General features: G+C 52.1%; 1 protein-coding gene across 3 annotated transcripts in view; it reads right to left on the reverse strand.

Annotated features, from left to right (window-relative positions):
- Nucleotides 1–24,852, reverse strand: part of SMAD6 (SMAD family member 6) — a 75,823-nt gene that overhangs the window by 35,869 nt on the left and 15,102 nt on the right. The window lies entirely within an intron of this gene.

The following is a 24,852-nucleotide window of genomic DNA, read 5'->3' on the forward strand; positions in this document are numbered from 1 at the left end:
CTCCCGTGGCCTTTCAGGTGGCCATCATCTTCCCTGTCCAGGTGGATGCGAAGCCGTGTGAGACAGGGATGAGGTCTCAGCTCTGCTCTCTTCTCCCAAATGGCCCGGCCCGAGGCAGAGCATCCACTCAAAACCTGGGAGTGGACTATTTACCAAATGCCTCCCTTCCTCTGGCAGGAAGTCGCTCCCAGCACGGTGGTTTTGTTTTGTTTTATTTTTTCCAACTCTTTCTGGGCTCGTGGTTTGGAAATAGCAAAGGGTTGTGAGTTACAAGATCCGGGCCCTCTCCTCCATGGCTGCTGGGAGAGAAAACGGATACAGCCTTTCCGGAGAGCACTCTGACCTTAAATGTGCATGACTTTTGACCTAATATTCCCACTTCTAGGAATTTATCCTAAGGAACCAGCCAGTGTTGCGCACAAAGACATACGCGTGAGGATGCTCGCCAGGAGGCAATGTTCATGATGGTTATAAAAAAAATTTTTTTTAAATCACTGCAACAACCTAAATGTCCAGGCCCTGAGGGACTGGTCAGTAAATATGGCACATTCATGAAATGGAATGCTAAGCGCACCTTAAAAAGCACACAGAATATATGTTGAATTAAGGAGATGTTCTCAATATTGCTAAGAGCAAAACAGGGCACTACAAACAACTGTATATACTTTTTACAGCTCCTTCTTTTCATCTGGAAATATGTATATACGTGTGTATAGCGGATTTCTACTTCCCAGGTTTTGCTAAGAAAGATGATGACAAGAAAATGAATATTCCAAGCTAGTTAAATAATAATAATGATTTTCTGTCAGGGTGGTAAAGTTAATGGTAATTTGCTTTTTCTTTGTGCTTTTCTTGTTTTCTAAATGTTCTGCATTAATCATGCATTAGTTTAAAAAAAAGAAAAAAAGGAAATGCTATTGGGGCGTGGCTTGCCCCTCCCCCACCACTAATATGCCATCTGATGTCTGTGGGAGCCTCCTTTGCTCTGTTGTCTGAGGAGGACATCAGTGACACTGACCGCTAGGAAGACAATACCTGCGCAATTGTTGGCATACACCATCCCATTCCACACCCACAAAAGCCCTTTCAGATGGATACCCACTTTACAGGTGCACAAACTGACTGCATGTCAGCCCAGAGGCCTCTGCTTACCATCCAAGCCGCACTGCCAGCCACCCCAAGAGAACTCAGGCCACGTCAACCTTGTGGGATTGTTTGGGAGCAGGGGGTTGGGTGGGAAGCTAGGAGAAATCTGCCCCACCGTGGAGCCACCAAGCCTTCCAAGAATACAACCTCTCAGCTGCTAGCCTCTCACTGCACACTGCAGGGGACTCTCAGCATCTCACAGGAACAGGCCCTGCAGGGTCTCTGGCTGGTGGGTGCGTCCATGCATTCGCTCAGCCTTCCCTGGGCAGCTGCCACAGCCGGGGCAGGAGTGACTCATGGAAGGGCAGGGCACGGTTATGTCCTGATGTGGAACCTGAGGCCCACAGAGGGAAAAGTCACACAGTCAGGGTGTGGCCCTACCACATGCTGACCACGGAGGGCCAGCCACTCTAGAATGCAGGACCTCCAGGTCGGGGGGCTGGGGGCGATCTCCAGGGAAAAGAATTTCAGGGCCGAGGATTCAGGTGAGAACTCAGTATACGCACCCACCCAAAGCCAGAAGCAGAGCCTGGGCTGGGGCCAGAGAGCCGAGTGGGCAGTCCCGAGCAAAGGCCACATGTACCAATCCCGCTGGGCTTCCTTAAGTAAGGCTGGGGGCTCCGGAAGGGGTGCGACTGTGAACAGGGTCAGAGACACCAGGGGTGACCTGAGAACCACCAGCTGCATCAGGAAGGGGCACAGAGCCAGGGGGCCACCCCTTTCCCGGGGGAAGGGTCAACCAGCAAGAGCATCATGGCCAAGACCCATCCTTGGGACTACCAATTACTGCCCAGGAAGCTGGCTGGACACCCTGTGGGGCCCTGAGACCACAGACAGTGGGGCCGCAGAGGACCCTGTGCACCGTCTCACTGCCTGGGGAGACTCTTGTGGTGGCAGGGGCGGGGGACGCTGCCTAAGATCACCAGACACGCCCTCAGCCAGGGCGAAGCCTCATGCCAGCTGCAGGGGGCTAAGGGCACATGGGGAGTGAACTCATCCCTTTCACTGACAAGGTAGGAGCTAAAGTAACTGCCCTCCTCCAGGTTCTGTGAGGCTCACAAAGGTGGGGGAGTCTCCAGGTGCCCCAAGTTGCTTGGAAGGGAATTCTCGGAGGGTGCGATATTGGCAGGACTACAAGGGACAGTGCCTCAGCCCCTAGTGTCTGGAGCAGGGGTACCTGATCAGGACAGCAAGAGGACACCGATCCCCACCAGGAGTGGGCTGAGAAAGAGGACGGGCATCCGTGGGGTGGGAGGAGCCTCATGGACCATCACTGTGTATGCATCTGGGCTGTGAGCCCAAAGCTGCCCAAGTTGCCCCCCAAAACCCCAGGCCAGAGGTTAAAGGGTCACCAGATATGAGTAAATGACTGCTCAGCAGCTTGCAGGCTGTGGGTACACTGGGCAGGGATGGGGAGAGGCCGTCTGCTCCCCTGGAAAGTTGTGGGGAAACAGGACTGCTTCTCCCCGAGTCTGGCCTCCTCTCCTCAGAGACTCCCTCATCTTAATTCACGGAGGTCCTGAGCACCTGATTCTCTTAGCAGGGAACTGAAGCAGGGTGCAGCCTGACCTCCTGGTACCCAAGGGTTCAAATCAACGCCTCAGAACCTAGCAGGAGTCCCAGAGGGACGGGTGGCACTGGGATCTCTAGGGGCATTTGTTCAAAGTGTGCATTCCTTCTGAAATTCCCTAGTGGTGATGGGTGCACAACATTGAGAATACAGCAAGAACCAGTTAACTGTACACTTCAAAATTGGTGAATTTTATGTTATGTGAATTTAATCTCAATTTTAAAAACTGCCCCCACTGCTAGACCCTACCCTGGAGCTCCTCAGTCAGGAGGCCCAGGCCTGAGAGTCTGCATTTAGCAGTGCTGTGGGTGATGGTGGTTCCCGGGCGGGGCTGGAAACACCCAACTCTGGGACCCTGGTTTCCATGTGAGGCTGGATCTGAAAGTCACACTCTCGCCATCAATCTCCTCCCTCATTTTACAGATGGAGAAACTGAGGCTCGAAGCGGGGGAAAAAAAAAAAAGGGACCCAAAGCTCTTGCAAGATCCTTTCCTGTCTGCCCCACACAGAGTTCACGGGGCAAGGGCATCCACCCCCTCCCCACCTGGACCCAAAGGAACCAGAAGACCAGAGGAGAGGGCGATTTTTTTAAATTATTATTATTGTTATTTTTTAAATACGAATTATTTCCAGCCGGAAGGCAGAGGGATGAGGGCCACTGGAGGCCTCCGGCCGCCGGCACCCAGCCAGCCTCATAAATGTCTGGCAGCTGGAGGGAGACTCAGCTCATTGCTATCGAAATGAGCTCGTTACTGCTAATTTCCCTGGCTCACCAACTGATGTATCCAGTGTGTTCCTGAATCTCCAAAGACGTTTCCTACGCCACCCTCACGGGATCTGCCAAGAGTCACCGAGTGGAGGCGGAACTTCAGGGTGGCCTCAGTTTCCCCAACCAGAGTGTGGGCAGAAGAAAAGGAGTTCATTCAACCGTAGCTGAGTCAAGCATAGTTGGGGTCAAACGTTCCCCACTGCGCGGTTCACTCCTGTGGGTGATCGGGGAGATGGCAGGGCAGTACAACCTTGCGGTGACACTCAGAATGACCCCCACCCTTATCAGGCACCCAGCAGCCTCCTAGACAGCACAAGGCACCTGGCATATATTATCTCTTTTCGTTTACACAGCAATCAAACAAACTGGACATTATTACCACTCTCGTTTACAGACAAGATTCAGAGAGGTTAAGAAACTTGCCCCAAAGCACACAGCTAGTGAACAGTAAGGCCTTCCTCTAAAGCCAGGACTCTGCGAAGCAAGTTAAAATAGAGGCCAAACGTGGCAGGGGTGATGCCCATGCTTTGGGCACACACAACCTAGGCGTATGTGCAAAGGCTCCTCCTTCCTGGGAGCTGACAGAGGAGGGCAGACACCCACTGGACACCCCAAGCGGGGCTGGCCAGAGAAGGCTTCCGAGAAGGTAACCTGCAAAGGCCATACCACGTGCACCCAGGGCTGTGGAGCTCCAAGGAAGGGGTCGTTAACGCTCGCAGAGCTGGGTGTCCACCTCCCTGGGCCCGGCCCAGACAGGGAGCAACACAGCCCAGAGAAGTGGTCAGGGAAGGATCGAGAAGCACTGCCCGCCCTGTGAGCAGGCCAGGTGTCCAGCTGCCGAGCCCTGGGAGAGCCATAGGCTGGAATAGGATGCAGCCATCAAAAACACTGTTTACGCAGAGTGGTAATGGCGCGGGGAAATATTTACGTAATGCGGAGGGGGAGAGGCGGAATACAAAGCTGTATTTTTTAACAGAAAAAAAATTTAAACAGAATAAGCCAAAAACGTTCCCAGTGGCTATCTCTGCAGGGAAGAATGATCTCTTTGCGTTTTTCTATGCTTTCCACATTTTCTAGAGCGAGCCACGTGCTTCTTTGAAAAACAAAAGCAAACAGGTGTGTTTTAAGAGAACCAAAAGGATGTCACTGCCGAACCCCCAGACAAGGATGAGGGAGCTGCACGGGCAGACGCAACCTGAGTGAGGCTCTCTTCTCCAGGAGGTCCTGGGGTGACAATCTGAGGCCCCAGGGAAGATGGACACGTAATCCCGCAGGCTCACTGGCCACCTCTAGGGTCCTGAAGGCTGATGGGTTGAGCAACCCTCACCTGGGTTCCCTGTGCCGCCAGGCGAGGGCCTTAGCTCCCCACAGGTGATACAGGACCAAGAGATGGACGCCTGAGAATGCGCCGCATGGACTCAAAAGATGCTGCACAAATGTTCCCGGAGTCCACCGTCCACTACTTTGCTCCAAAAACAAGGTGCCCCACAAGCCCCGAATCCCCGGGGCTACACCTTCTGCATTTCAGCCCCTCCATCTGAACCTGCGCTCTGGCCCCAGACGTAGCCAGCACTCCCATACTCAGCCCGCCCCTTGGAGGGGGCGATCAGGAGGACTGCTCCCTCGATAAAGCAGGGCTGTCCATAACCACGTAGATGCCTGGGGGCTGCAGTGTGGAAAAGTAGTTCTAACATGACCTTAGGTGAGGAGGGCAGGGACAGAACACTGTCTTCTTTGCCATGGCAGCGTGACAGCACGAAAAACCCACCGGTGAGACAAGATACTCAAGGACAGAGAGGAAACAGAGCATGGCAATTGCGTAAGGGAGATCTCTCTTTTTTCTATTTCTGAACTCCCTGTTAATCGCCATACTTGTTTCATGCCCCCCCCAATTTTCATGGCGATGGCATGAACAGATATATTTATAAGAGTGGCCCGTGTGCACAATCATCCGGTGTCCCATTCGAAGCCTGAGACCAGCAATGCCCTCCCCACCACACACACATTTCAGCTGTGCCCTCACCACTCTCTTGGGTCCAACCTTCCTTAGCATCTTGGTCCTATCTGTCCCACAAGAAAGAGCTCCCTACAGGCCAGGGGCTGTTTCATTTATCTGTGTCCCCAGCCAGTGATGCGAAAACAGCCTCTCAGTGTATATTTTCAACAGAATTTAACACCAGGCTTTAAAAAGCCATTCTCCTTTTGCGAGATGAAGAGAATCTGTGGCTGGCTGGTGATTGAGCCCAGCAACATGAATGTATTTGATGCCACTGAATGGGACACTGCAAAAATGATGAAAGCGGTAAATTTTACATTATGTGTATTTTGCAACAATTTTTTAAAAAGCCTTTTTTTTTTTTAAATGCCAAAAAGAGCAAGGGTCTTAGGGCTCCCTCTCCCAGAGGGGTCCTGGCCCCCCTCTTCCTCCCAGCTCCTCTGCCTCCCACTGGGCTGTGGCCCATCTCTAAAGGGGGGCAGCTGCGCTCCTCACTTCCGTGTTTACCCGGAGTGGAGTTCTGGGAAGCGGAGGCTCAGCCCAGGCTGGCTGGGGCCTGGCTCCAAGGCTCCGGGTTTGCCATAGGGGCCTTTTTCCACCTACCCAGGTCCAGAGCTGGCACTGCATGACTTCCTGGCTCACTTGCATTTTTTTTTCCTCTCTCAAGTCATTTAAACCTGTTTACCTTTGGGCTACAGAGGGCCTAGGCTCCAGGCAAACGAACTTCGGTGCCAGCCACGAGGAATGGCAAGAAAGGGGTACCCTCCTAGGGACAATGGGGTGAGAAGGGAAGATGGGACCCCCCAATTCCCTCAACAAAATCCTCCCTTCTCCCTCCTATTCAATATCCGTTTACCAAGTGCCTCCCCGTGCCAGGCACCGCCCTCGGACACGGAGAAGCATCGAGCTAGCAGTGAAAGGGACCGGCAGACCCCTTGCTCGTCCCTGCTAAGACGTGAACTGCTATCACTGAGTCTGTGCCATGAGTCGATGGAGGATGGGGTGACCAGCTCTGCTGTGGGGGCCAGGGTAGGCTCCAGAGAGGAGGTGGCATGTGCTGGACCTTGGGAAGGAAGAGTTGGCCCGGTGGACAAAAACCTCCTGGCAGAGCACTCCAAGAAGAGGGAGCAGCGAAAGTTCGGGGGCTGTGAGAGAGCCTGGCGTGCTGGCAGCTCGGGGTAGGGCTTGTGTGCCAGGCTAGACTTCCGCCTGCTGGTGGCAGGGAGCCGTGGGAGGACGCCGAACTGGGGAGGTGATGAATGGGGCCCAGGCTCCCTGCCTCTCCCCAGCACATTCCCCGGCCCAAGCCAGGGCAGGGGCTCTGCGGACTTTCAGGTACCAGAGGGTTCCCTCTTGGTCTCTGGTGTATTCCCTTCCACGTTCATGCTCAATGAAACTGAACGGCCCAGGCATCAGCATTTTTCAAAGCTGCCAGATGATTCTAATGGACTCTGCTGTCAGGCAATGCCTTGTTGAAGCAAGATACTGCCCCCCAAAACCTTTTGTTAGTGCTGGACCCATCTGAGTTGGAAAACATAAGCTTTGGTGTCAGCCTCATTCATCTGTATGAATCTTAGGTCCACCACTTACAAGTTATGCGCCCTAGGGAGGGCTGTCAGGTAAAATACAAGATGCCTGGTTAAAACGTGAGTTTCAGATGAACCACAAATAACTTCAGTGTAAGTATATTCCAAATCAACGTCTCCGTTTGTCACCCAGGTGAAAAAAGGCAGCGAGACACTCGGCCTGAAGCCAGCACTCAGTGGGTGAAAGTTACTTTCTTCTTCCTTTCCTCTCAGAACCCGGTCTCAGTAGAGATCTTCTTTTCCCGATGAAAAATGTCAAGCATACAGCAAAAGTAGGAAGAACAGTAACAGTAAACTCCTGTGTGCCCACGGAGTGGATGCTGTTACACGCCCCGCCCAGCATCCCTCCGTCCCCAGCTACTGGGAGGTGCGGGCTGCTAATGGTTCACAGATGCCCCTTCCTGGGAGAACTGTCCTGGGGCAGGCGATTAGAGTCCCCCTCCCAGAGTGCGTGAGCGCACGCCCGCCCACAGCCAGTGACTAACGGACATGGGAACAAGAGGCTGACCCCTCGCTTCAAGGTGTGACCAACTCCGAGGTGCAGTTCCCGCTCCAGGGCTCCCCGCAGGTCAGGCTGAGGCTGGACTCCAGCTGCGCCCACATCCTTGCTGCCCTCACTGGCTTCTCCCGAGAACACGCCCCCCCCCCCCCCCCCCCGTCAGCTGCATGCGTCCCAATCCTCATCTCAGGCTCTGTTTCTCAGACCCCAAACTAGACTGACTCTCACTCGGATTCAACAATTATTAAGATTGCTTCATTCAGCCCCTTTTATTTAATTATTTGCATGTTTGTTTTGGCTAAAGTAGCGCCTATCATTTCCCCCTACATCCTTCATTATGCATCTCTAAAAAAATGTGAGCAGCTAAGGTTTTGACTTCCTTCCCTGCTTTCCCTCCCAAAGGGGGAAGGCTCTTGTGGGGGAAAGAGTCATAGCGTCCAGTGGTGCCAAGGGACAGAGACCAGAGGCCAACCAGGCGGGCACCAGGCCATCTACACTGGCTCCAGCCCAGCCCTGGACTATGGCGTGGCTTTGGTGGCCAGCAGGCCTTGGTCACCCCAGGTCCCACCTCTTTTGTGTGGATCAAGAGCTCTGGGACAGTGTCCCAGCATCCTCTTGGGGACGCTGCCAGGGTTTAAGTGTCTCTCTATTCTTAAAGAAGGGGATGGCACAGAAAGGCCAACCCAGCCGTGGCTACCCGCTGGCCGAAGTCCCCACCCAGCTTTCTGCCTGGCCCCTGGGCAGTCCCACCAATTAGGAGGCCCAGCGGCAAGGGTCCACCCTCTTCCACACCGAGGAGCCTGCTTCGATGGGAGGTAGCACGGATGGGGGAAAAGGCACACCAGCTTTCTTTTTCAAATCGTGATGAAAGACACAATAAAAGTTAGCCATTTTAACCATTTTCAAATGTACAGTTCAGTGGCATTAAGGACACTCACAACACTGTGCAGCCAGCCACCACCACTATCTAGTTCTAGAACTTTCCCATCACCCCAACGGAAACCCTGTGCCCATCAGCAGCCCCTCCCCACAGGCCAGCTTCTGAGCTCAGAGAAAACTTGGGTTTGGGTCACAGCTCCTTCACTGGCTCCCTGTGTGACCCTGAGCCTCAGTTTCTTCATCTGTAAAATGGGATAAGCACTCAAAGGTGCCATGAAAACCAAAGCTAATGGGTATCGAATGCTGAGCTGCTCCTGGCTCTTTTAAATGCAGGCTGGGCTGGGGTCTCCATGGCTGGGGATGCTCTTTTCCCCCTTCCCCTCTCCTCCCGACTTGTACCCTTTCAGTCCCGGGGCTGTCTGCAGCGGCTAAGGAAAGAAGAGGCTGCTTCCCTCTCCTAGAGGCAGAGCAACTGGAATGAGGACTAAAGGGTTCCAGTGTTTTCCCTTAGCCATGCCCAGACCCGGTTCCAAACCAAAGAGTTACAAAGGCCTTTAAACTCCACACTCGGGGCGAGGTCAGCCAAAACCCGCATTTCCAAGCACGGTGCTTTCATACTTTGAAAACAGCCAAACGTGAACTGGCCACTTCTGAGGGTCACAGCTCCTGGCGGCCTCTTGGCTGCTGGCACTGATGGCCGCCTCGCCAGCCTCTCCCTCCCTCCCGGCTGTGGAGTCACCGCCCAGTCACCAATGTGGGGCTGTCTTTCCCGCGTCCAAATCAGGGCTGAGGGCCTGAGTTGGGGAAGAGGAGACCTGTCCTCTCATTGGCTCCTGTGCAACCCCGGGCAAGTCCCCTGCCCTCTCCGGTCTGTGAAGTAAGGAGAGGGTTCCCTGAGGGAGGGATTCAGCTCTCTTCCAAATCTCCCCGCCTGTGGTTTATGCGAACAAACATCAGGCCCAGAGCTGGAAGGGATCTCACCAGGTCATCTGACCCAGTTCTCTCCACTGCCTTCCATTTTACAGACAGGAAACTGACAACCGAAGCCTGGGGTGACTCGCCCAAAATGTCATATCTGTCTTGGTAGGATAAACTCACACTTGACTATCTTAGGGACCATCATGGGGCAGAGGTGATGTTCCCAAAAGTCCAGGAGCAAAAAATTCTCCACTTTGCAACTCTTCCTCTGAAACGTGGCACCCAGCACCAAGCACCATAGCCATTAAAATCCTATGCAGACCACGGCAATGTATAAAAATTAGACACTAGTGAAAAATAATTGGGAAATGTTTTACAAGAAACATGGAGTACACTGGTGTAAATGTAACAATAATGTACAAGATCTATGGCTTGAAAACTACAAAACACTAACGAGACAAATCAAAGACCTAAATGTATGGAGAGATATACCATATTCATTGATTGGAAGACTCCATATTGCCTAGATGTCAGTTCTGCCCAAGCTGATCTATAGATTTGATGCAGTCCCAATCAAAATCCCAGAAGGATTTCATAATAATCATTAGCTGATTCTAAAATTAGTATGAAAATGAAAATGCTTGGAATAACCAAAACGACTTTGGAAAAGAAGGAAGTTGGAGGACTCACGCTACCCAATTTCAAACCTTACGATGAAGCTACAATAATCAAGACAGTGCAGCACTGGTAAAAGGACAGAAACACAGACACACAGACAATGAAACCGAATAGGATCCAGAAAGAGAACACGTATAAACAATCAACTGATTTTTGACAAAGGGGCCAACATAATCTGAAAAAGAAAGGGTAATCTATTCAACAAACAGTACTGGAACAATTGTACCTCCCTAGGCAAAAAGAAAGAAAAAAAAGAAAGAAACTTGACCCTTATCTCACACCTTGTACAAAAATTAACTCAAAATGGGTTCTAAAACTAACTGTAAAACCGAAAATTATAAAACTTCTATTTTTTTAACATTTTTATTGATTTATAATCATTTTACAATGTTGTGTCAAATTCCAATGTTCAGCACAAATAAAACTTCTGAAAGAAAACACAGGAGAAATCTTTGTGACCTTGGGTCTGGCAGAGTTCTTCGTATGCACAAAAAGCATGAAAAAAATGAATGATAAGTTGGACTTCAGCAAAATTTAAAACTTCTGTTCTTCAAAAGACTCCATTATGAAAAGAAAAAGACAAGCCACAGACTGGAAGAAAACATTTACGAAACACATATCCCTTAAAGGGCTGATAACCAGATTATATAAAAACTCTCAAAACTCAATAGGAAAGCAATCAACCTAATATAAAAAATGTACGGGGGCGGGAGGGACTAGCTCAGTGGTAGAGTACGTGCCTAGCATGCATGAGGTCCTGGGTTCAATCCCCAGTACCTCCATTAAAAATAAGTAAATAAGTAAACTTAATTACCTCCCTCTACCAAAAAATAAATTTAATAAAAATAAAGTGATGTTATTTTTTTTAAAAAGTGCAAAGATCAGAACAGACACTTCACTGAAAAGATGGCAAGTAAGCACATGATAAGATGCTCAGTATCAGTAATCATTAGGAAAATGTGAATTAAAACCACAATAAGATACCACTACACATCTATTAGAGTAACTCAAAACTAAGCCAACCATACTAAGGGCTGGTGAGGATATGGAGAAACTGGAACTCTCATATGCTGCTGGTCAGATGGCAAAATGGTACAAATTTTGGAAAACAGTTGGCAATTTTTTATAAAGTCAAGCATACCTTTAACCATACACCCGACAGTCTTACCCCGAGGTATTTACCCAAGTGAAATGAAAACTTAAGTTTATACAAAAACCTGAACACAAAAGCTTAAATAGCCAAAAACACTGCAAATAACCCAGATGTCCAACCGCACAACACAGTTGAATCTCAAAGGATTATTCTGAGTTAGAGAAAAAGGTACAAAAGGCTACTTGCTATATGACTACATTTGTAGGGTGTTCTGGAAAAGGTAAAATCAGAGAAAAATCACATGGGTGGTTGCCAGTAGCCCAGGAGGAGGGGTAAGCGGGGGGAACCACGAAGGGACGCCAAGGAACTTTTGGAGGTGATGGAAATGTTCTGTATCTTGAATATGTGATAATGCTACGGAACTGTCAAAATTCATAGAACAGGACACTGTCAAAAAGTTTTACTGGGTATAGATTGCATCTTAATAAATCAACCCAAGCAGCCTCAAGAGAGCTTGTCTTGCTTCTACAATCAGTCTAATAGAATGTGGGGGTTATTCTGGCCCAGAGCAGTAAAGTAACTTGTCCAAGGGCACAGGCTCTGGGGTCAGGTGGATTTGTGTTCGAATCCCAGCTCTGCTACTTATTAGCTTGTTGCCCCAAGACAAACTGCTTCCCCTCTCTGAGCCTCAGTATTCTCATCTGGAAAATGGAGGCCAAGTCCTAATCGAGCCTACATGACTAGGACTGAATGAGCTTAAGGAATAAGAGACACAGGATAGTACCTGCCACGTGTTTTGCGGTACTCAAATTTTAGCCATTGTAATTACTTCTTCTACTGCTATTGTCATTCTTACTGTCAAAGTGCCAGGACTGAGTGACAGGGAATGACTTCAATCCATGTCTTCCTGCAGGAGGTGGGCAATGCCAGACATCAGGACCAGCAGTTTCCCTAGCCGGCAGAGGCAGGTAAGCTCAGTGCAAAATCAGCCCACGGCCAGGGAGTGGTACAGAGGTGAAAACTACTGGAAGTTCTGAAAAGAGAGAAGCCTTCTGGAAACATGTAATCCCTGAAGGCTTCCTGGAAAAGGAAGGCTTTTACTGAACCTCAAAGGATCAATCAGATATAATTAAATCAAAGGAAAGGTGCCATCAAGAATGGGGAGAACCAGAAAATTCCTCTACCCCTACCTTCTCCCTCATCCACCCCTAGCAAAACCCAGCAGGCAGCCCACAGCCTTGGCACTTCCTCCCAAGGAACAGGCCTGGGCCAAGGGGAGGTGCAGGCATGACAGCAGAAAGTCTGGGTATCATGCGTCAGCCGGGTACCCACATGTGTCCCCACATCTGGGCAGGAGGGTCGGTCGGAGGGCTGCCCTGGGATGCTAGGTTTTCATTCCCCACCTCCTTTTTTTTTTCCAGGGACCTGAATTTGGGTTTGTCTGGGGAGTGTTTTCTTAAGCCCAAGTGTTTTTCCTGCGGCCCAGGCCCGCCCCCTCCTGCCCCTCCTGGCCTGAGTCTGGAGCTCCGGGCCAGCGGAGGCTGCCTGGCGGGGCCGCGGGCTGCCTTTGATGCATGCCCCTCTCCAGACTTCAATGTCGCTGTGTGCACGGCCCCTTTAATAAGTTATTTCCGTGGAAAACCCTGGTAACTCGGTCGTGAATCAAGCCTATAAACACCTCCAACCCATCAAAGCACCCAAGAAAGGGAGGGGGTGGGCAAGCGGGGAAAATCTCTTACGGTAACTCACACACTGCTCCCTCAGAAGGGCCCGGCGGCCCTGATGTCAGAGGCCCCGCTGGGCCCCGGCCAGCCCACCAAAAAAGCGACAGGTCCCCCGAAGTCCAGGCATCCATAGCCCCCCAAGGACACTGCTTGTCTGTGTGTCCCCGGACGAGGCGAGAGTCCCAGCCCGACGCCCGCAAGATTTACAGCCCGGAGAAGCAAACCCGGCCGGCTGCTCCCGGGGTACAGGAATGTAATGTTTTGGCTACCGGTGAAAGGCCCAGTTTATTGGAAACACACTTCTTTTCCAATGTTTGGTTTCCTTTCACTCTTTTCTCCTTTTTGTTTTTCCCAGAGTGCATTGCCCAGGGCCTTCAGAAAGGATATGGAGCTAAAATCCTGCCTGGGAGGGGAAGCGGGGAGGTGGGGAATGGGACCTGAACTCATCCGAGGGGCAGGCTGAGCGCCACCTCCGTGTGGGCAGAGACCCGCGCATGGCCTGCGGGGACCCCAGGTTTGGACCACACTCTGCCCCCCGGGAGCTGTGGAGCCAGGGACAGGCACCGCCGCTTTCTGGTCTCATCTGTGCCATGGGTGGGATGAACCGAAGGCTCCTTGAAGTGCTTCTGCCTGACGGCTGTGGTCTTGGATGACAGTCTAGCAGAGCAGGGAAGAAAGCTGACCACGTGTCTGACGTAGAGCTCAGCGAGCCCACCCCCAGGTATATACCCGAGAGAAGCGTGTCCTTGTGTCCACAGAAAGGCTTGCTCGAGAATTCTGATTAGTGACATCATGGGTACAAGCCGGAGACTGGGACCTGCCCAAGTGCCCATCAGGAGTGAAACGGAGACATGAGGCCAGGAGAACCATGGTGGTGCCCATGGACTATTACCCAGCAATGAATGAGCAATCACAGGTGCTCACAACAGTATGGGTGAGCCCCAAACTTCGTCATGTTAAAGAAGAGGACACAAGATTGGCGGCTGCCAAAGGTGGAGGCAGGGGACAATGGTTGAAGGGGGTCAAAAGGTACAAATTTCCCATTCTAAGTAAGTCCTGGAGACTTAACAAACAGCATGGTGACTATAGTTAAGGATGCGGTATTGTATATTTGAAGGTTCCTAAGAATAGATTTTAAAAGTTCTCATCACAAGAAAAATAAAAAAAAATTTAGCACTCTGTGAGGTGATGGATGTTAACTAAATTTATGTGGTAATCATTTCACAATACATACATATATTATGTTGTACGCGTAAAACTCATGCAATGTTCTGTTTAAATTATATTGGAAGAAAGGAAGGAAGGAAGGAAAAGGAAAGGAAATGAAGGAAAGGAAGAAAGGAAGAAAGAAAGAAAGAAAGAAAGGGAGAAAGGAAGGAAGGAAGAAAGAAAGAAAAGTCCACAGTGTATGTTTCCATTTTGAAGCACCAGCTTCAAAAACAGGAAAACTAGCCTATGATGTTCCAAGTCAGGACCGAGCCTAAAGCAACAGTCAATCCACCGATCAATCCAAAGTGTTTCCGGGATGTGCAGCCGTGGCCCACCATAGAGGAATGTTTGGCCCTCCCAGAGTGGCATTCAAGGCCCTCCCCATGGGCCTCACTTCTCACTGCCCTGCCAGGATCCTTCCCTTCCCAGAACAAGCATCTTCACATTGTCTTGCCTCTGGCCAGCATTCCTCTGGGCCTGGGTTGCCCTTTCCCCCTCAGTCTGGTGACACCCCTCTGCCTCCTTCACCCCAGCCCCACTCCCAGCATGCCTTGCAGCCACCTGGGGCTGCCTCCCAGCCCCCACTGTTCGTTTAGGAAACAGAATTTACCCTGCCTCTCTAGGAAGTGATTTTCCCCTCAATCTTTCCAATCAGATCCTAAGGTTCCCGAGAAGGCCCTACCTTGGGTTTCTGCTTCACACAATCCTATCCCACATGCTAATACTGAGTTACCAATCCACTCAATTACCATTGACAGAAAACTCAATGTGCACCAGATACTAGGCCACCTACGATACGTATGGGGCCTCCACGGGGTCCATGAGGTCCCAAGCCCACTTGTCAGAAGTGGAGTGAAGTGAGGCCCCAAAAGGGAGGCCACGTGATTTAAACCACAGGTCTGTTGGCCCCAAAGCCTGGGATTTTCAGCCCAGCCCTCTTGGGTCCCCGAGCATCCTGTCATCCAAACCCCTCACACCACATTCTACTCCAAGGTCTAGAAGCAGGCCTGGGCAGAGCCGAGCAGCTCATTTTATAATTCAGTAAAGCTGTTCGGACCCAAAGGAGGCATCAGGGCAACAAGGAGGGGTTAGGGGCTCAGATGGGGCTGCCCCCAGCTTTCTTGAGCCACCACAGATAGCCCTCTTTCCTGCAGAAGATGAAGACAGCAACATCCCCGCAGAGGTGCTGGTCCGACGCTCACCTTTAGCTGAGTGTCTTTGAGCATCGCTTTAACCACCTCCCAGACTCAGATTTCTCCCCTGAAAACTGGAGGTCCCAACACCCACTTCAACAGGTTGTGTCGAGAATCAAATGTGCAGGCCTTCTGGCGACCTTCAGAGGGAGGGTCAGACATGACCTCACTGGTGCTCCCCTACCACGAACCTCTGGGACACACAGGGCAGCTGGCGGGACCAGAGCCGGGCAGCCCACATGCGAAACAGGCTGCTTTAAGATGTCATGGGTGCCCACCCTCAGGAGTGACTGAGTACAGGCTGGGGGCCCAGATATAGACAAGGCTCGTGCCTCGACGCAAAGATGGCCCAGATGCTCTAGGTTCCTTCTAGGTCCGTCTAGATCTGGGCTCTTCGCCTTGGCTGCATATTAGAATCACCTGGGGAGTTTTTAAAACCCTGATGTCCAGTCCCTCCCCCACCATTTTTGGACTGGGGTCTGAGCTTTTTTTATTTTAATTTTTAATAGACTTTATTCTTTTAGAGCAGTTTCAGGTTCACAAAAGAATTGAGCAGAAAATATAGAGTTCCCACTAGCCCTCCCCACCCACACATATACACTCCCCTACCCTCAACATCCCTCGTCAGTGTGGCGTATTTGGTACAATTGATGTACCATCATGGACACATTATTATCAACCAAAGTCCACAGTTTACATTAGGGTTCACTCTTGATGCTGTACATTCTATGGGTTTTGACAAATGCATAATGACATGTAGCCACCACTACGGTATCATACAGAATAATTTCATTGCCCTAAAAATTCTCTGTGCTCCATCTATTCATTCCTCCCTCCTGGGGTCTGAACTTCTTTAAAACTCCTCTGTTGGCTCTAATGAGCAAAGATGGTTGGGAACCAATGAGTGAGACCAGCAGACCCATTTTACAGATGGAGAAGCCGAGTGGAAGCAGTCTGATTCCACCAAGAGGTGTTGGACAGAGCCAGGACTGGAACCTGGGTCTCCTGGCCCCGAGGCCAGGTGTGGCACTACCTTTAGACTCAGAGGAAGCCCCTGGGGCTCTGTCTGACCTTTGCCCTGTGAGGAAGAGGGCAGGCAGCTAAAACACAACTGAGCAGCCACATTGGAGGAGACGGGGTCTGCCTCCCCAAGCGCCTGTGCTCCCCAGACTCAAAGAGGCTGGAGCCGGAGCCAGGGGGTGCTACACTCTGCCCCCATCCCTCTCCCAGAACGCCCCACTCACTACATCTGCCCATCAAAGCCCCCCACCAGCCCCAAGCGGCTTCCCGGGGCTGCTCAGGGGTCCTGGAGCTCCCAGCCCGGCCCCGCCCGGCCCTTCCCCTCCCGACTTCAGGCTGGGTGACTGGGTGACGACTGTGTGGTGGAGCCCACCTCCCCACCTTCTCCCCATCTCTGGCCCAGAAGGCCTGGCAGCCCGGCTCCCCCCTGCTCTGTCCAGAGCTGGCGCTGCCCTGGACAACTCAGAGTAAGACGGCTTCCAGGCTCCTGTCTCCGAGCTCCCCCTCTCCTTTTAAAGATCAATGAAAGCCTGGGCGATGATTCACCTTGCAGTCTGGGGCAGAGCTTCTGATGTCCTCTGTAGACACGAGACCTCTGTTTTTCCAAACCCAGAGAGACGTCTACTACAGAGTGAGGGTGGCGTCCCTCCCTCGGGCCAGGGTGGCCCTGGCTTTGCAGAAGTGCCACCTCTCTGGGCCTTACCCTCTCAGGCTGGGGGTGCCGGGCCCCAGCTTGCAGGCAGGAAGGTGGGGAGGCGTGGGGAAAGGGCCTGTGAACACGAGGAATTCTTTCCACACAGGGCAACTGGAAAAGCGATGCTTCTCGGCTTCCCTTGGGGCCATGGGCCACGGAGAGAGAATGTTTCATATAAAAACATCTGACAAAGTACCTTCAGGATGTATTTTCTGCATCAAAGAAGGAGCTCTTGGCAGCAGGCGCTCTACCCTGACAAGGAAACTTTTGAGCGTGGCTCCCAATTGTTACAGACACCCAGGGAAGCGTGCCAGTGGGGACAGGAGGATGGCGAGCCACGGGGCCCAGCAGACAGATGGCTGTGATTAGGCTGGATGAAACCAAGTGCATTTTCTGGAATTTCAGGTCTCCTCAGAAAACCTGCTGTTTCTCCCCATCATGTGGGCCACCCGAGGCGGAGTGAGGGACAGGGGCCGTCTGCCTCCAGCTCAGGGGCACACAGCCCTGGACAGCCACAGGACTCCCCCTTGGTCCAGCTGCTTCCCTTCAGAAGCCCACCAGCCCATCATCTCACCGGCCATTCATTAATTCATCCAGCAACCATCCGATGAACGGAGCCGTCCTGGGGCCTGGTGACTGTTGCTCATGCTGACACTCAGGTACCCAGGAACACCGAAGCTCCAGATGCGCAAGAACCACATGAATCCTGTATCTTCCAGGAGGCAGAGAGGGTACCACTCCAGACCCCGGGGAGCCCAACCGGGGCCAGTCTGCCTGGGTTCTGATCCAAGTTGCACTGCTTTCTAGCTGGGCAGAAGGAAGTTACTTAACCTGAGCCCCAGGGACTCCTCCTTTAAATCTGGCTAATAAAAGTGGCTACCTCCTAGACTACTGGGACGATTTACAAACAAAAATGCTTAGCATAGCACTCAGAGTGCCTGGCACAGGGCTCTGTGTTAGCTGTGATCATTAAATGCATTATGATTTTTCTGTCTTTATTTTTATGTGTTCTCTCTGTTTTCTAGATCTCTTTGTCAGGCAAAAATTCATTCATTCATTCATTCATTTACTCCACAATGACCTTCAGCTACTGGCAAAGCCCTGTGCTGGATGCCAGACAAGGTCCAGAGCCCCTCAAGTACCAAGTATGTCCCAAAGTTCCCCAGGCCCCACTGACCACCATCTCTCTGTTCTAGCTCATTCCTCCAGATTCAGGACATCTCTGGATTCATCTTAACCCATTTCCCCATCTCTCACATATTATCTATCCTTCTAGCCACAGACAAAACCCAGAATGCACAGTACTACTGCATACCTCTCTGCTTCTACACAAGCTACTCTTTCTTACAGGCTGTCTGTACCCCGTTGTCCTCCTGGTGAACTCCTAGTCACCCTACAAAACCCAACTCAGAATCACTTTCTCCTTGAAGCTTTTCCTGAACACCTCATTCCCACAACAGAGTCTCCTGCTCTTGTTTCTGTGCTGATGCCAAGCCTTGCCCACGTCTCCACAGCACTTGGGACAATCGTTCACCATGGTTTGCCTGCTGTCTGCCTCTCCTTCCACAGCAGCAGCTCCTGAAGGGGAAGGTCCTAGCTTTCCTCACTTTTTATCATCTGCACTGGCTCGCAGTCAGTACATTGACTTGTCACCCCAAAGCCTAGTCAGGAAACACACCAGCCCAGGGGTCCTTTATCCGGAACCCTGAAGGGTGTAAGAGCTGTGTGATATCTGACAAATCAGTCACCCTCTCTGGGCCTCAGATTCTTCATGGGTCAAGTATACCCCACTCCAGTCCCCAGGCTTTAGTGCTCTGGAATTGGGGGGCGGGGGGAATGATGTCCAGGACACCCTCCACATGGCCTTGTCCCAGGCCTTAGTTTTGCTCTGGGACAATGATGAGAAGCTAAGATGCTGTAAGCCAGAAGCCTCAGCTCTCTGCATACACCCCTCAAGGCCCAGGAGCTGGTACCCTCTGCCTGGAACACATCAGTATCAAGAGGCCCCTGAGATCAATGGCCTAATAGCCCCAATATACAGCTGAGCAAACTGAGACAAGAGAGGTGAGGAGGTCACAGCACAGAGTAGATGGCAAGGCCAAGCCTGGAACCTGCTCGGGGGCGCTGCTCACCACCCCACGTGCTTCTTGGCAGACCAGGTTGGCCAGACCCTTCCACAACTACCTGGTCCTCCCAGGATTACTGGGGTCACCTCTGTCGCTCCTGCCCTTGACCCCTCACCACCTCTACCCCAGCCCCAAACGACCATCCCAGGAAGAATGGGTCCCTCTGTGAGACACCTGGGAGGTTTTGAAGAGCGAAGAAGGCTTTTTCTTTTCTTTGGTTGGTTAAAGCTAAAACAAAAACAAAAACACAAGGTAGATTTGATGCAAGATCCAAATACTGCTGACTTTGGAACCAGAAGTGAGTGCACCCCCTTCCCCAACCCCCACCCTAAGGACAGGCAAGGAGTCGGGGGCCATTTCTGAATCAGAAAGGGCAAGCTGGTCCTGGTCTGGGAGCTCAGCCGCAACCTGTCCACAGACGTCCAAGCCGGAGTCTGACCCAGGCGGGCAGGAGGGGGCCACACCCAAGGCCACTCTTAACCCACCCAGACTGATCTAGGTTCAAGGCGAATTGTGTCAGGGCACCATCAGCTCCGAACTCCGGGTAAAACATCCTTCTGCTCTCCAAAGCCAATCGAAACCCTCTTTTCAGCTAAAACTCTACTCCCTGAGGTCCTACTCTCTCTTTTAAACCACTCACTCAGCACGGAGCACCCCTAGACCCACAGGCACTGAGCACTGTTATGTGTCAGGACTGAGCACCTGTCATGTGACAGGGAAGTTACCTGTCACTGAGGTGCGATCAGTTTGTAAAAATTCAACAAGCTGAACACTTAGCTGTGTACTCTGTACATTATAGTTAAAAGTTTTTTAAAAATATTACCTAGGCCCTGGCCTCCTCATACCTGATCTCCCACCAACTCCAGGCGCTTTGCCTCCCAACCCCTCTAATCTTTGGTTTCTCAATTCAGGCTGTTTTCACACCTCCAGGCCTTTTTTTTTTTTTCCTCCAGGCCTTTTTGCACCTGATATTCCTTCTACCTGGAAGGCATCTTCCACCACTTAAATCTTATCTCTTTGGCAGACTTCTATTTGTCCTGTAAAACCCAACTTGGTTATCACCTCCTCCAGGGAGTCTTCCTGGGCTGCCTCTCCACCACAAGAGTTAGTTACTAATCCTTTCTTCCGTTTTACTGCCTCTTACACCACTTCTCATTATTACTGTTTGTGTCTTTACCTGTCAGTGAGTACCTGAGGGCAGAGGTGATGTAATTTTTATCTCTGTGCCTCCAGCTCAAGCACAGTGCCTGACACACCCGTAATGGCCACACCTACCACATGTGTGCCAGGCCTTGGCTGACTCACCTGGCATCATCTCATTTCATCCTCACCACAAGGTGATATGTTATCAACCACCCCATTTTATAGGTGACTAAACTGAGGGTCAGAGTGGTTAAGTGGCTGCCCCAAAGTCTCGCAACTACGAAATGGCAGAGCTGGGACTTGAACCCAGGGTCCACTGGTTCACAGCCCATGCTTTCCAGCCAAGCTTGCTACGGAGGCTCAGCTCACAGAGACTGAGCTAAGTGAGAACCCTGGTTTGAGAACGAGGAGCAGGGCATCTGAGGAGAGCCTGCTTCCGCCCTGGAATCAGGAAGCAGCAGGAAGAGATGCTGTACTAACTCACTGCTCTCCTAGGTTCTGTGGGCACTGACGATGCACACCAGACAGCACCAGCCCCAAAGGGCACCTCGTCAGGGACCAATGAGAAGACAGGTGGCAAGTGGGTGGGCAATGTGGACCCACCTAGATTGTGACCTGGCTCTACCTGCTTTTGCTTGCTGTGTGTCCCCCAGCCACTCACCAAACCTCTCTGAGCCTCTATTCCCAAACTCTGCCAATCTACAGAATGCACAAATCCTGGAGACTGATCTGTGCCCTCGAGGAGCTTACAATCTGGCTGGTGGAGGAAAAACACCCACATCCAGCTAAGGCCCCCAGTTCTCCACATAGTCCTGTGTGGCTCTCTTCCTTCCCTGGGCCTTCTCTTCAAAATGCGGGGCTCGCCCTCACTGATGCAGCTCTAGAGAAACCAGCAGGCTCCAAGGACTGAGATGCTGGTACACATATCCAAAGTCAGACAAAGGAAAAGCCTGGTCCCCGTGACAAGCAGCTTATACCATGCCTTGCATACAGTGGGTGCTTAATAAAGCACTGGAATAGTTACCCAATAGGATATTAGAGAGGAGTCACTGGCTCCTGAAGAAGCCTGTCGGTGCCGAAGCCCCACGGCACTGGATTCAGGCGGGACTGGCTTCTAAAGCAACCCACCACTTCAGGCCCTGGTCAACGGCCCAGAGCTCACTCAGCACCCAGCACTCAGCCTGGCCTAGCCGTTCCTTCCTTCATCCAGGGCATAAAGCCCCTTGTGTCACGCTCTTTCTGTTCTTCTAGCCTAGAGCCAAGAGAGCCCAGACCTCCTCAGAATGGCCATGCCCGTGTGACCCCTCATCCTGCAATTTTGTTGAAATCCTGCCTTTAAATTGCCAAGAAGAGTTGCCTACCAGCCACTCACACCTTAGTATGAATTTAACTAGCTCATCTTGCTTTCCTCCTCAAACTCAACTGAAATCAAGGGAATGGGAAAGGGGTGGAGATGCTGCAGATAGGAAGAGGATGAACCGAAAGGGCTTCAGACAGTCAGGGGGCAGCAGTAAGGCAAGGAAACCAGAGTGTCAAGGATCTCAAGGTACCTCAGAAGGGACTTCTAGGCTTTCAGGTTTTCCCAAGTCTCACTGAAGACTCCAGGTTGTAAGAGTATCTTTACTTAATGGAAGCTCTGAGTTCTTGCCCCTCACAGGGTGACCTTGGTGAGGTCACTTGTCCTCGGGAGCTTTGGTTTTCTTGTTTGTTTAGTGGGGATCACGTAGCGACATGCGGAGCTGACACAGAGATCGGATGAGAGGGCTCTGCCAAGCGTTCAGCAGAGGGCTGAAACAAGACCATCTCCTCTCCTGCTGCCCCCCCACCCTGCCCACCAAGGCGTCCTCAACTGCCCCCAGCTGTGGCTCAAAACTCCCCCTACTCCCCATAAAGTGGCCTCAACAACAGGACAGGGAAGTGAAGCAGAGACCTTGGAGCTGGATAAAAATAGCTAGCCTCAAGCCAGGTGCTGAGACTGCCACTGTGTGAGACGAACGAGGGCGGTCTCCATCCAGGGGCTGCGGACACCCTGCTCCCGCAACACCAGTCCCAAGATGCTGAGAGGGGCCAGGCGCTCGGGGATGGCGGGCTCCCGGGATGCAAGGAAACAGAGGGGCCTGGGGTGGTCTCTGGGTGTCTGCAAGGGAGGCAGATGAGCACAGAGCCCTGTGCCTCTTGCCAGGCCCCAGCCCTATCCCTGGTCCTGTGATCAGGACAGGCTGCCCGAGGTTCCTTCTGAACTCTCCTCTTGCCAGGTGTGGCTCAGGGCAGAGGATGGGATCCTCGCTATGGAACGCTGGACAGGGCCCACGTGGTGGGCGAGCCGGCCAGTCACCCTACACAGGCTCCCATCCCAAGAGTGCCAGTTAGTGTGGGAATTTGGGCAGCTGGCTGGGCAACAAGCCTCAGTTTCCTCACCTGCAAAACAGGGGGAATCACATCTGTCTCACTGGGTTGTGGTAAGGAGTCAGTGAGATGGAGAAGTTAGCAAAGTGCTAAGTAGTGAATGTCGGAAAATGTTAAATATATAAATGTTAGCACCAGCACCAGCATCCTTATCACCTGTCCTTGAGCATCAAACGCCTGGTCTGGCCCAACACAGTCCACCTGTCTGTGCCCCTCACCTTTCTGACCTCATGTCCCACCCTGCCCTCAGGCACCACCCTGCCGCCCATCTTTGCAGGATGAGTCTTGCCTTCATCATCACTGAGACCCCTCCAGGCCTTCTTCTCACCCTGTAGGGCCTCCCTCCCCAAGCCTGCCCTCCAGGGGGACGGCTACCATAGCCCCAAATCTGTGCGCTCCCAGGAGGCGGAGGCAGTGCCAACCCATGGGTCCTGAGATTCCCCCACAGCACGAGGAAGATGGAAGAGCTGAGCAGTGAGCCCCCCAGAGCAGGAGGAGACACACGTCATCCTTGGGAGGGGCCTGGAGGACCATAATGGGGGAATTCTCTACTCGCCTACCACCTGCAGCTCACACAAATCAATCCCCACAAGGAAATCCCAGACTTCCTCTCCAGTTCCTTCAGCCCCTTGGAATTCTAAACACTGGAGGCCAGATTTTCTCATGAGAGCTGCACAGTCCCCATCCACGGTAAAGGGCCACAGCGGCCCATGCCAAAGACAGACTGAGATCACCAGGTGGGAATCCCAAACAGGCCCACCAGGCCCCAGGGGCAGCCCGAACCAACAGCCTCAGGGTCGCGGAGACCTCCCAGCCTCCAGGGGGCGCTCTCTCCTGGGAACCAGAGGGGCCTCCTGCAAGTGCTCTGGGGTCTGCTCCTTCCAGCCTGAGCCATAAGTCAGGCCAGCCCTGGGGTGACAGATCAGAAGAGACCATGAATCTGTAAGGCACCTCGGCACACGGGTCCCACCAGTAACAACAAGGCGGAGGGGACGTTGAAAAATTACCATCTGTCCATACAACCGACGCCAGTGCAATCCATTTAAATTCAATCCGCTCTGAGGGTGGGCAGGGACAGAGAATCATGTAGTCAGAAATACGTTAAAGCCTCTTGCTTCAAAATTATTTGTGGCTCCCATCCACATAGGCCCAGGGGAAAAAGAATGGATTAAAACGTTAACTTCTTGTGTTCATCTGGCTAGGTCTTCCAAGGAGAGACTTTTTTAACAAGTAGGACCAAAAAGCAGAGATGAAAACAAAGTGGCCCAATCAGAGGGGCCACCAGAGACCACAAGGGGACAAAGAAGACCTGGACCCCAGTACCAGCTGTACCGTGAGCCCCACTGTGCCCCCGACCTGGGCAAGTCACTTCCTGCTCCAGCTTCTTGTTTCTCTGTCTCCAAAAGAGACATACTCTTGTGATCTCCCGTGGCTGTGATGGAATACGGAATGGGTGGGGAAGGGCTCTCTGGCCACAAGAATTGGCCAGACAGCTGAGAGCCCCCAACATCGCGACACCCTTAGTCACGGGGAAAGGACAGCACGAATGACAGACAGAACTCCGCGCAAAATAAGTTCATCGGAGGCACATTCAGCCCTTGCAGAGAAGTGGGGGACGAAACAGTGACATAGCGGCAAATGGCTCTGCTATGATGTGACCCTGGGCCCTACCTAGTACAGGATGTGGCCCAAAGTAAACACTCAATAAATGGCTACAATTACTATCGTTGCCATTATGACAGGGGTGTAGGGTCGGGGAAGGACAGTTCAGAAGCAGACAGGGGTCTTCTCACAGAGATCCAGCCACAAGGGCTCAGGAAGCACCTCCAGCCCAAGGGGCTGTCACCACAAGCAACATGGAACCAGGCCACGAGCCCCAGCTGTCCCCACAGTGCACCCCACCCACCATGCTCCCAAAGACCTTGACACCTGAGTCCCTCCTGGCCCTCAGTGCCCCCAAGGGCACCACCAACCCCTCATTTCTTAAGGAAAGCGTGATTTAGGTATTCCTCAGAATGTAAGGGGGGGGTCCCTATGGCCATCTCCGAACTGCAGCGGGTGGAGGACCTCTCTGCTTAAGCCCAGCATCCACTGCTCAGGGAAGGACATGAAAACCACCAGCCTCTGGAAAATTCCTCACTTGCTAGACCCCTTCCCCACACTCATTCTACCCACTCCATCTCCCCCTCTTCTAACCCTTCAC

The sequence above is a fragment of the Vicugna pacos genome, chromosome 6, assembly GCF_048564905.1.
Source record: "Vicugna pacos chromosome 6, VicPac4, whole genome shotgun sequence".
Classification (NCBI taxonomy): domain Eukaryota; kingdom Metazoa; phylum Chordata; class Mammalia; order Artiodactyla; family Camelidae; genus Vicugna; species Vicugna pacos.